Source organism: Nematolebias whitei, unplaced genomic scaffold (genome assembly GCF_014905685.2).
Source record: "Nematolebias whitei isolate Nwh7 unplaced genomic scaffold, NemWhi1 Nwh_scaf_1273, whole genome shotgun sequence".
Classification (NCBI taxonomy): domain Eukaryota; kingdom Metazoa; phylum Chordata; class Actinopteri; order Cyprinodontiformes; family Rivulidae; genus Nematolebias; species Nematolebias whitei.
Window position 1 is genome coordinate 1 of NW_023619818.1, and position 8,210 is coordinate 8,210.

Genomic DNA, 8,210 nt, shown 5'->3' on the forward strand with positions numbered 1-8,210 from the left:
GTATTCCTTCCATCTTCCCGTCAATCTCTCCTCACTTGTTAGAACATTACCATTCCTATCCTTAATAAGCCTAACCTGCTGCACATCCTTTCCAGCCTGATCCCTCTGTCTTGCCAATCGGTGCAAGTCCTTCTCGCCCTCTTTAGTGTCCAGTCTCCCATAAAACTCATCATACGCCCTCTGCTTTGCCTTAGCTACTTCCCTCTTTGTTCTACGTCCCATCTCCTTATATTCCTGTCTCCTCTCTTCAGTCCTCTCACTGTCAAATTTCTTCTTGGCTAATCTCTTTCTTTGAACGGCATCCTGCACTTCACTATTTCACCACCAGGTTTCTTTATCGTCCATTCTGTGTCCAGATGACACACCAAGTACTTTCCTACCTGTCTCTCTAATTACTGTTGCTGTAGTAGCCCAGTCATTTGGATGCTTTTTCTTACTACCCAGAGCCTTTAACAGCTCCTCCCTGAATTTCTCACAACATTCTTCCTTCTTCATCGTCCAGCATTTGGTCTTCTTCTCTGATTTTACTCTTTTTTTTCTTCTACACAACAACAGTCATTCTACATACAACCATCCGATGCTGTCTGGCCACGCTCTCCCCTGCCACAACCTTACAGTCTCCAATCTCCCTCAGGTTTCCTTTTTTACACAGAATGTAGTTAACCTGTGTACTCTTACTCCTTCCTCCACTCATAGGTCACTTTATGTTCCTCCCTCTTTTGGAAATAGGTATTGACTATAGCCATTTCTATTCTCTTGGCAAAATCCACCACAATCTTTCCTTCCTGGTTTCTTTCCTTGACACCTAACCTACCTATCACTTCCTCATCCCCTCTGTTTCCTTCAACCAACATGTCCATTCAGGTCTGCTCCGATCACTACCCTCTGCTTCCTGGGAATACTCTATCACTTCATCCAGATCTTTCCAAATGTATCTTTCTCCTCCTCTTCACATCCAACCTGTGGAACATACCCACTAACGATGTTTAGCATCAGACCTTCTACTTCTACAGTACCTTCAGGCACATCACCCTATCTGACACTCTCTTCACCTCTACTACATTATTTGCCAACTCCTCCCTTAGGACCACCCCTACCCCATTTCTCTTTCTATCCACACCATGGTAAAACAGTTTGAACCCTGCTCCAATGCTGCGAGCCTTGCTGCCCTTCCACTTGGTCTCTTGGACACATAAAACATCTACCTTCCTTCTCTGCATCATGTCAGCCAGCTCTCTACCTTTGCCTGTCATTGTCCCCACATTTAGAGTTGCAACCCTCAGTCCTACATTCTTCACTTTCCTCTTCTCCCTCTGTCTCCTGACACATTTCCCTCCTCGTATTTCACCATTTATCTTAAAATATCGAGATTATTTTAAGAAAATGTTTTGGTCCATATCTCCCTGCCCTTGAACAAACAAATGACCACACAAAACTGTGACAAAAGCAAACATATTATGGATCCATATTCACAAGCGGACATAAAAAAATTATGTTGTAGTTTGGCAGCAAATATGACATCATTCACAGCTTTTATTTTGAAAACTAATTCATAGTGTTTGCTTGCACAACAGAACCATCATTTTGGAAGTGGAGGCTGCGTGACAGCAGTTTTTTACTGCCTGACGTTCTCAGAGTTGGGGCAGGGGCTACATGTCAGACCACCACCAACCACATGTTGTTTTCTGTTACAGATGAAATTCGTGTTAATAAATGGTGTGAAGCTGAGAAGAGTTCCTGGGTGAGTGATCCATCAGTTCACTGGTATCAAACCAAACGTCGGAGTTACATAGGTATGTATTTATGTGTGTATTTAGGTATGTATTTATTTACTGCAGTTTAGGCCCTGTTTACATGGACACGATGGGGGGAAACGTAGGTTTTTTCATATGTTACTTAGAGGAAAAGTTCTGTGTTGACAGGGACAAATTTTGTGTTTACATGCAACCTGAGGAATCTCCCCCTGCCTTCCCGAATCCGCTGTAGTTACCTGTAGTTACCATGCCGGGTCATTAGTTGGCGCTGTGAATTTTGTACATTCACCTAATGTGCATGCGTGCTGCCTCGGCCCGCTCCTTTCCTCTGGGCTAAAAGCTCAGCTAACAACATCTGAAGTTAAAGCTGGATTTTGGATAAGAGTCGACAGATTTTTACGCCAAGCGGGACCGCTTCATCTAACAGCTCCACACCGGTCGCTGAGTGGACCAGAACCGAGTCGACGATGATGTCAAACTTTACTCCGTGATAATCAGCAGTCGATTTAATGCAGGTAAATCAACGTTCTCAATAATGTTAGCTTGTGTTTACTTCGGTTACTAAACAACCAACTGAGTTTTTGTTTTTACTTTTCCTGCGAGGAGAAGCTGTCCTCCCACCAGGTGGGCCGGTTCTGAACAAGCATTGGCCCAGGTGCAGTGCAGGAGGACGTTGAAGAGAGAAATGTCATGTTGGATGAACTATTCATTTAAAATTCCCCTCATTTCTTCTTTCCAATCCATTGAATATTTTAAGCTGCATTAAGCAAAGGAGTGACAGCCTATGGCAAGCCCTTTTAACATAAAATCGAGTAGTCTGACTATCTGTAGTTACATTCTAGATATCTTAAATTGAGTTTTGACTAGGCACAATTACATTTTGACTAGTCAGAATGCTAATTTAAGATATCTTGAATTACATTCTGACTAGTCAGAATAACAATTCAAGATATCTTGAATGACGTCACTTTATTTGTCATTTGAAGGGTCAAACATCCGTAATTACAATTCAAGATATCTCGAATGTAATTATGACTAGTCAGAATGACACTTTTAGATATCTTGAATTAATAAATGACGCCTAGGACCCGCGGCTGCAACTTAGCTGTTCAAACAGCTGCCTGACGAATTTTGAGTGGCTGCAATGGCGCTTGCTGTTCTGGACAACATTGTTAGAAAATGCCACAACTTCCTGTGGCTCTAGTGTTAGTGTTAGACAGTGAGGAAAATGGCTCAGTCTCTGCGCTGTTGCTTTTGTTCAGTTCCTGGTTGTTCTTGTGGGGCAAGAAAACCACCGTATCTGTCCTACCATGCTTTACTGCACTCTCACAGACTGCTTGAGTCACCATAATTAGGCAGTGTCTTACCTGAGAGAAGACTGGCTGGCTTTTGGATTTTTGTATGTGAATGTGAGGCCCATGTTTGTTTGTTTTGCAATTCTTAAGTATTATTCATATTTATTTTTGTTAATTTCATATTTATATTCCAGGTTGAAGGTGACAGTTGAGTCTCGTGTAGGTTCTGTTCCACAGTGTTTACTTGTAAACAAACCCAAGTGTCTTTTCTGTGTATAAATGATGTCCTTGGATGAAAGTCCTAAGGTGGTGTTGCAGTAAGTTTATAAAATAAAAATAACATCCATACCCAAGCTTGTCACATGTATGTAAATTGTTCTAGTGTTACGTAGTTACCGGTAGATAGTTTGTTTTGAATTATTTTAAACATTCTTCAATTAAAACACACTTGAGCAGCATAATGTACTGTTTTTTTATTTGTGGATTGATTCAGTTGAATTGCAAGGAAAACAAGTGCAATTTACAATATCTAGTAAAAACAAAAAACATGTAACTATTTAAGTTAACATTTTATAACTGTACACTATAAATTGATAGTGGATTATAGATATTTTATCAAATTATGTAATAACTATTTACAGTTTTACATCTAAAAAATTAAGTCTGGTCCTCTGGACATTCAAAAAAACAAAAAAAAAAGAAGGTAGAAACGTTTCGTCTTTCATCCGAAAGGCTTCTTCAGTCTGAGGTGCTGCTCAAAGTCAAAGTCACTTTTATTGTCAAAAACTGCAACATGTACAGGACATACACAGGATTGAAATTACATTTCTCTCAGACCCCGGTGCAACAATAACCATTTAACATTAAAACATTTATTAAGCATACGCATAAAATGAAGTAATAAATGGTTCACACATTTACACATGGTTTAGTGTACCCCCTGATCATCTGAGCTGCCAGTGCTGCCAGCAGACTCCTCCTCCGCACTTCCTCTGTAAGCAACACGGAAAGTGTAAACAGCTAGCAGTAAGCCTTGGTTGTCGAAGCTGTACCCACGCATAGTGCCGGTGTTAGCAAAGCTAAGGGTTTGAGGTGCGGGGGGCGTTTCTGCTCCATCTCCGCTAACAGGTTTAAAAAAGCCTGTCAGTTTAGGCATTTTGTTTGTTGCCTCTTTGTCGTGATGCTCTTTTTCTTTTCTCTTTCTTCTTTTCTGCGCTCCGCTGTCATATTTTCTGTTGTCCGCCATTGCAAAATAATATTCCCTGACGCTCCTCCGCAATGCGTAAGATGCGTCAAAAGTGGACCAATAACAAGCAAGCATTAAAGATGGATGTTTGACAGAACAAATTGGAACATTTTTCATCGGTGCTGTCAAAATCATCATAGTCATTGATTAAATTCTGACACTATCAATTCACAAAAACATAAAACATCCTTCGGGGCCCCCGAAATGCCGGGGCCCCGGGATGCAGCCCCGGTAAGCCCCTGCTAAAATCCGGCCCAGCCCACGCAGGACATCTGGACTGCTCCCTGGTTCTGGCCTGTACTTCATGTGACACTTGCAGAGACTGAAGATGCATAAGTTGACCGAGTGTGGCCACAAAACACATGTTGGGAAGACTATGCAGCATCGAAGGAAGAGCAGGGAGGTCTGGAGCCATGTGGTGCAGAATGATGCAACGCAGGACTTCTAAGGTGGGCACTGGTGAGACCTCAGTGAGCCCTGTGGCACAGGCCCAAGTCTGGATGGTACCAGCTCCAAAGCTGAGAGACCATCTCTAGGATAAGTGTGATAAGTGGTTGAGATGCCAGCTGGTGCTGTTTTTCTCCCGATGCCAGGATGTCAGGATCTGGAAGTGGTCCTACAAACACACGAGTGACAGAATCACAATAAGTTTTGACAAAAGAAACATGGACATAAAAACATTAACCCAAAGGTTATACCTGTGAAAGCTCTGTAAAGCGTGGAGTGCAAACATCTTTTCACCACAGTTTTGGGCTTTCGCACCACCACCACCTCGCTGGCAGGTTCAGGATGGATTCCCTTTCAAGAAATAAACATAAAAATATGTCAAACTAAAAAATAAATAAATGTAAAGAGACAAGTGAGCAATTTGGTAGGACACAGTGGGACAGATTTGAGAGTTAAGATTTTTACTTAACTTGCAAATATTACTAATTCGTAGAGGTTGAACCTGCATTTATTCATTACCTACAAAAACAAACAATTCTAAACAAGTTAGGAGAGAAAAATATATTTGACACAAGTAATATTGAGACTATGACAAATTTCACATGGCACTAATAATATACAGGTGGGAAAGTTGTTACAATTATTGTGATGAGAATCATAACCATGTGTTCCACTCTTATTTTATTTTTTTACCTGTGTTCTTTGTCTGTGCCATCTTTGTAAATCTCTTGTGCGGGCCAGTACAGGAGGACCAGTTGGCAGCTGGAGTTGGGAGTAGTGGGCAGTCTGGTAAAAAAAAAGTGCAACTACATGGTTACAAAAACCTTCACCAGCTGCACTTCTACAGAAATAAGCCAACATTTCTTTTTTCAACACCCAGTGAGATCTAAAATAGATCTGTTTTTAGCACACACACACACACACACACATATATATATAATTAATACTTGTTATAACATATTTAGCTTTAAACAAGTAATAGATTGTATAATAGATGGATTCACTTAACACATCACCTTACATATACACAGCACGCTACATACACACATAAACATATGTTTGGCACTAATGGAACCTCATAAAAATATAATTAAAGATTTTATATCATGTCTGTCTCAAACACTCCAAATAATGTAGCACACTAAATTAGGCTTCTTTATCACGATGTTTATGCGCTTCATATGTTGTAGCTAACGGTTAGCTTGCTAAGCTACGTCTTTTCTTACCTTGGCAGCTGAGGAGATTTTCTTCAAGGAAGAACTTTTATCCTTTCAAGTTTATTAGTTCGAGAATTCGCCGCTGCGATTTCCTCCTCAGCAGCGAAAGAAAAGTTGGCAAATTAAGCAAAGATGTTGAAAAGAGAGACATTTCTCCTTAGTGCAAAAACTCGCAAAGCAGGAAGTGTCGGTTTCCGGTTGTCGTGAAAAAGACGTCGCAAAAAAATTCTTCTTGTTGCAGATACAATAAATAATCCGAGCTGCCGCGTTAAAAATCATGTTAAAAATACAAGCGTTGTGTTGGACTGACCTGATTTTGCAGATTATAAAATAAAAAGGCTACAATGCCTTATGATTTTTCCGCCAAAATGCTACGTAAATCTGTGACGTTTTGACTAGTCAGAATAACAATTCAAGATATCTTGAATGTCATTCTGACTAGTCAAAATGTGAATTCAAGATATCTTAAATAGAAAAGCCGTGTACATGATAAAATATTCAAGATATCTTGAATTCATTTTGAGATATCCTAAAAGGAATTTTGACTAGTCATAAGTACAGTTCTAGATATCTTTAAGTTAGTTTTGCCTAGTCGTTATTTGCTATCAAGATATCTACAATTTAATTTGCACTAGTCAAAACTTCATTTTTGATATCTACAAATACATTTAAGATATCTTGAATAATGACGTAATTTAAGATATCTTTAATTGTAATTATGACTAGTCAGAACTAAAAGTGAGATATCTTGAAAGCAAATAATGACTAGTCAAAATTAACTTAGAGATATCTAGAACTGTATTTTTGACTAGTCAAAATTCAGTTCAAGATATCTTGAATTGAAGCCTCCATACAACTCAATGGTAAATCTGACGTCATTATGACTAGTCAGAATGTAATTAGAGATATCTTAAATAGGTATTTTGACTAGTCAAAATGCAATTCAAGATATCTTAAATAACTAATATGTCTAGTCAAAACTCAGTTTAAGATATCTGGAATGTAAGCGTGGTGAATCCGATTTTATGTTAAAAGGGCTTGCCATAGACAGCCTGTTCAAGCCAGAAAAACATGTCGCCAGAATCCAGGATGACAACAGAGAGCATAGTCCAGTTCATGTAGTTTACAGTTCAGTTAATATGTTTTTAATAGTGTGTTCAGTTTAATTATCAGTGTTTGTGTGACATACGGTTTGTGATGTTGAATAAATAAATAAAAATTAAACCTGATGTCTTCATTTTCAACTTTAATAATATGCAACATGTTTTGCATCATTTAAATCATATAACTTGAGTCCAGATAGCTTCATTTAGCTCAGATAACTTCATTATATATCTCCCACACTAACATTAATACTGTTTATTATTGTTAAACTGTTATTATTTAGCACATTTAGTATGTTATAGTGCAGCGCGACACGTGAAATATCTGCCTGCCTCGTTCTATAAACAGCGATATTAGAACTGGATCTGACTGGTGTCTCTTCTGACACAGATGTTGGTCACAGCAGCTGCATTCAGGTGTAGATTAATTAAATATGAGACTCAAAATATATTCCATCAGTCGTAGCTCAGAAAGCAGTGTGTCCGCTGCCATGTTGTTGATAGAAATATGTCGTCTGTCTGCGCGTGCATGTGCGCATGTGGTTTAACACAAAGCCTCAGCGGGAGATGTTTATGTTGTCAGTGGGCGGTCAGTGAAAAACCTCCACTCTGGAAGGTGGGTTCAGAAACCTCCAGATTCAAGGGGGGGGGGGGGGGGGCACTGGTGTCGTGTAAGTGAACAGCAGAACCGCAGAGAGAAAGGAGCAGATTCACTCAAAATATGCGCCGTGTAAACGGTCCCTTAAAGTGAAGTGTGGAGCTGAACTGTGTTAGGAACCGTCTGGATCCTGCAGTGAAGCTGTCCGTGATTCAGACTTGTTGAAAACAAGCTTGCTCTTCTTTTTTTTTTTTTTTTTTTTTTAATTAAACTTTATTTCAATTAGAGAACATTACAAAATTCTTCCAAACCAAAATCAACAAAATACACACAAATGATACAAAACTGTCACAAAACATTAAACTAGACCTCACATTTCTTAACTAAATGTGAATACAACTATCTCGGTAAATATACAAAGATAAAATTCAAGCATAAATAGCAGAGGGTCTGAAACAATAAACCAATAAATGCAATACAAAGAGAAAAAGAAAACTAAACAGCAAAACAACAAAGGGGTCTGCTTATGGGATAAAATTAAATTTCTGAA

At 39.1% G+C, this 8,210-nt stretch overlaps 1 long non-coding RNA gene across 1 annotated transcript; it reads right to left on the reverse strand.

Annotated features, from left to right (window-relative positions):
• Positions 1-4,845: 4,845 nt before the first annotated feature.
• LOC119429451 lies at positions 4,846-5,547 on the reverse strand. The gene is made up of 3 exons (XR_005187783.1): positions 5,436-5,547; positions 4,994-5,093; positions 4,846-4,911 (listed from the first exon to the last, which is right to left on the reverse strand). It is a non-coding gene; the product is annotated as an uncharacterized LOC119429451 (long non-coding RNA).
• Between the last annotated feature and the right edge of the window lie 2,663 nt (positions 5,548-8,210).